Below are 4,756 nucleotides of genomic sequence, written 5' to 3'. Positions count from 1 at the left end.
TTAGATTCCAATTTCCATTAAGGAAAGGCATGGAACACTTCCCTAGAAAGAAAATTAAATTACCATATGAATCTATTATGAGAGCCAATTATGGATTGCCTACCAAAGATGGCAATACCTAGATCTATTCTTGCTTGTTATGCCTAGCTAGGGGCGTTAAACGATAGCGCTTGTTGGGAGGCAACCCAATTTTATTGTTATTCCTTGCTTTTTGATCCTGTTTAGTAATAAATAATTTATATAGCCTCTGTTTTGGTTGTGTTTTTTGTGTTTAATTAGTGTTTGTTCCAAGTAGAACCGTTGGGAAGACTTGGGGAAAGTCTTGTTACACTTGCTGTAAAAAACAGAAACTTTAGCGCTCACGAGAACTGCTGTCATTTTTATTTGGAAAGTTCTATTTAGCTAATTCTTTTTGAAGATGATTAATAGATAAATTCCTCACGTCCAGCAATTTATTTTAGAATTTTTGGGGTTTCAGATCTTGCGCTAGATACATATTACTACAGACTGTTCTGTTTTTGACAGATTCTGTTTTGTGTGTGTTGTTTGCTTATTTTGATGAATCTATGGCTAGTAAAATAGTTTATAAACCATAGAGAAGTTGGAATACAGTAGGTATAAAACCAATATAAATAAATAATGAGTTCATTACAGTACCTTGAAGTGGTCTTTTATTTTCTTTCGCTAACGGAGCTCACGAGATTTTCTACTTTAAGTTTTGTGTTGTGAAGTTTTCAAGTTTTGGGTAAAGATTTGATGCATTATGGAACAAGGAGTGGCAAGAGCCTAAGCTTTGGGATGCCCATGGAACCCCAGAGATATTCGAAGGACACCTAAAAGCCAAAGCTTGGGGATGCCCCGGAAGGCATCCCCTCTTTCGTCTACTTCTATCGGTAACTTTACTTGGAGCTATATTTTTATTCGCCACATGATATGTGTTTTGCTTGGAGCGTCTTGTATGATTTGAGTATTTTCTTGTTAGTTTACCACAATCATCCTTTCTGTACACACCTTTTGAGAGAGCCATACATGATTTGGAATTTGTTATAATACTCTATGTGCTTCGCTTATATCTTTTGAGTTATATAATTTTTGCTCTAGTACTTCACTTATATCTTTTAGAGCACGGTGGTGGATTTGTTTTATAGAAACTATTGATATCTCATGCTTCACTTAGATTATTTTGAGAGTCTTAATAGCATGGTAATTTGCTTAAAATCCTAATATGCTAGGTATTCAAAGTTAGTAAAATTTTCTTAGGAGTGTTTTGAATACTAAGAGAAGTTTGATGCTTGATGATTGTTTTGAGATATGGAGGTAATAATATCAAAGTCATGCTAGTTGAGTAGTTGTGAAATTGAGAAATACTTGTGTTAAAGTTTGCAAGTCCCGTAGCATGCACGTATGGTAAACGCTATGCAACAAATTTGAAACATGAGGCGTTATTTGATTGTCTTCCTTATGAGTGGCGATCGGGGACGAGCGATGGTCTTTTCCTACCAATCTATTCCCCTAGGGGCATGCGCGTAGTACCGAGGTTTTTGATGACTTGTAGATTTTTGCAATAAGTATGGGAGTTCTTTATGACTAATGTTGAGTCCATGGATTATACGCACTCTCACCCTTCCATCCTTGCTAGCCTCTTCGGTACCGTGCATTGCCCTTTCTTACATGGAGAGTTGGCGCAAACTTCGCCGGTGCATCCAAACCCTGTGATATGATACGCTCTTTCACACATAAACCTCCTTATATCTTCCTCAAAAAAGCCACCATACCTACCTATTATGGCATTTCCATAGCCATTCCGAGATATATTGCCATGCAACTTTCCATCATGACACATTCAGTATTGTCATATTGCTTAGCATGATCATGTAGTTGACATAGTATTTGTGGCAAATCCACCATTCATAATTCTTTCATACATGTCACTCTCGGTCCATTGCATATCCCGGTACACCGCCGGAGGCATTCATATAGAGTCATCTTTTGTTCTAGTATCGAGTTGTAATCATTGAGTTGTAAATAAATAGAAGTGTGATGATCATCATTTTCTAGAGCATTGTCCCAAGTGAGGAAAAAAAGGAGAAGGCCCAAAAAAAGAAAAAAAGAGAAAGGCCATAAAAAAGAGAAGGTCCAAAAAAATAATGAGAGAAAAAGAGAGAAGGGACAATGTTACTATCCTTTGCCACACTTGTGCTTCAAAGTAGCACCTTAATCTTCACGTTAGAGAGTCTCTTGTTTTGTCACTTTCATATACTAGTGGTAATTTTTCATTATAGAACTTGGCTTGTATATTCCAACAATGGGCCTCCTCAAGTGCCCTAGGTCTTCGTGAGCAAGCAAGTTGGATGCACACCCACTAGTTTCTTTTGTTGAGCTTTCATACATTTATAGCTCTAGTGCATCCGTTGCATGGCAATCCCTACTCATTGCATTAACATCAATCGGTGAGCATCTCCATAGCCCATTGATTAGCCTCGTTGATGTGAGACTTTCTCCTTTTTTGTCTTCTCCACATAATCCCCCTCATTATATTCTATTCCACCCATAGTGCCATGTCCATGGCTCACGCTCATATATTGCGTGAAAGTTTATAGGTTTGAGATTTCTAAAGTATGAAAAAATTGCTTGGCTTGTCATCGGGGTTGTGCATGATGAGAACATTCTTGTGTGACGAAAATGAAACATGACTAAACCATATGATTTTGTAGGGATGAACTTTCTTTGGCCATGTTATTTTGAGAAGACATAATTGCTTAGTTAGTATGCTTGAAGTATTATTATTTTATGTCAATATGAACTTTTGTCTTGAATCTTTCGGATCTGAATATTCTTACCACAATTGAGAAGAATTACATTAAAATTATTCCAAGTAGCACTCCGCATCAAAAATTCTTTTTTTTATCATTTACCTACTCAAGGATGAGTAGGAATTAAGCTTGGGGATGCTTGATACGTCTCCAACGTATCTATAATTTTTGATTGCTCCATGCTATATTATCTACTGTTTTGGACATTATTGGGCTTTATTATCCACTTTTATATTATTTTTGGGACTAACCTATTAACCGGAGGCCCAGCCCAGAATTGCAGTTTTTTGCCTGTTTTAGGGTTTCGAAGAAAAGGAGTATCAAACGGAGTCCAAACGGAATGAAACCTTCGGGAACGTGATTTTCTCAACGAACAAGACTCGAGAGACTTGGACCCTACATCAAGAAAGAAAAGAGGAGGCCACGAGGTAGGGGGGCGCGCCTACCCCCCTCCCCCAGGCGCGCCCGCCAACCTCGTGGGCCCCCTGTTGCTCCACCAACGTACTCCTTCCTCCTATATATACCTACGTACCGCCAAAACCCTAATTCCACCACCGCAACTTTCTGTATCCACGAGACCCCATCTAGGGGCCTGTTCCGGAGCTTCGCCGGAGGGGGCATCGATCACGGAGGGCTTCTACATCAACACCATAGCCCCTCCGATGAAGTGTGAGTAGTTTACCTCAGACCTATAGGTCCATAGTTAGTAGCTAGATGGCTTCTTCTATCTTTTTGGATCTCAATACAATGTTCTCCCCCTCTCTTGTGGAGATCTATTCGATGTAATCTTCTTTTTGCGGTGTGTTTGTTGAGATCGATGAATTGTGGGTTTATGATCAAGTCTATCTATGAATAATATTTGAATCTTCTCTGAATTCTTTTATGTATGATTGGTTATCTTTGCAAGTCTCTTCGAATTATCAGTTTGGTTTGGCCTACTAGATTGATATTTCTTGCAATGGGAGAAGTGCTTAGCTTTGGGTTCAATCTTGCAGTGTCCTTTCCCGGTGATAGTAAGGGCAGCAAGGCACGTATTGTATTGTTGCCATCGAGGATAACAAGATGGGGTTTTCTTCATATTGCATGAGTCTATCCCTCTACATCATGTCATCTTGCTTAAGGTGTTACTCTGTTTTTAACTTAATATTCTAGATGCATGCTGGATAGCGGTCGATGAGTGGAGTAATAGTAGTAGATGCAGGCAGGAGTCGGTCTACTTGTTTCGGACGTGATGCCTATATACATGATCATACCTAGATATTCTCATAACTATGCTCAATTCTGTCACTTGCTCAACAGTAATTTGTTCACCCACCGTAGAATACTTATGCTCTCGAGAGAACCCACTAGTGAAACCTATGGCCCCGGGTCTATCTTTATCATATTAATCTACTACTACTTAGTTATTTCCTTTTACTTTTACTTTTCCTTTATTTTACTTTGCATCTTTATCACAGAAATACCGAAAATATTATCTTATCATATCTATCAGATCTCTCTCTCGTAAGTGGCCTTATTGGGATTGACAACCCCTATTTGCGTTGGTTGCGAGGATTTATTTGTTTTGTGCAGGTATGAGGGACTCGCGCGTAGCCTCCTACTGGATTGATACCTTGGTTCTCAAAAACTGAGGGAAATACTTACGCTACTTTGCTGCATCATCCCTTCCTCTTCGAGGAAAACCAACGCAGTGCTCAAGAGGTAGCAAGAAGGATTTCTGGCGCCGTTGCCGGGGAGGTCTATGCAAAAGTCAACATACCAAGTACCCATCACATACCCTTATCTCCCGCATTACATTATTTGCCATTTGCCTCTCGTTTTCCTCTCCTCCACTTCACCCTTGCCATTTTAGTTGCCCTCTTTCTCTCTATCCTCCATCTCTTTCACAATTTGCCTCTTTTTGCCCGCTTGCTTTTTGTTTGCTTGTGTGTTAGTATGCTTGC

Source organism: Triticum dicoccoides, chromosome 4A, assembly GCF_002162155.2.
Source record: "Triticum dicoccoides isolate Atlit2015 ecotype Zavitan chromosome 4A, WEW_v2.0, whole genome shotgun sequence".
Taxonomy (NCBI): domain Eukaryota; kingdom Viridiplantae; phylum Streptophyta; class Magnoliopsida; order Poales; family Poaceae; genus Triticum; species Triticum dicoccoides.
Note: the sequence above shows the minus strand (reverse complement) of the source record.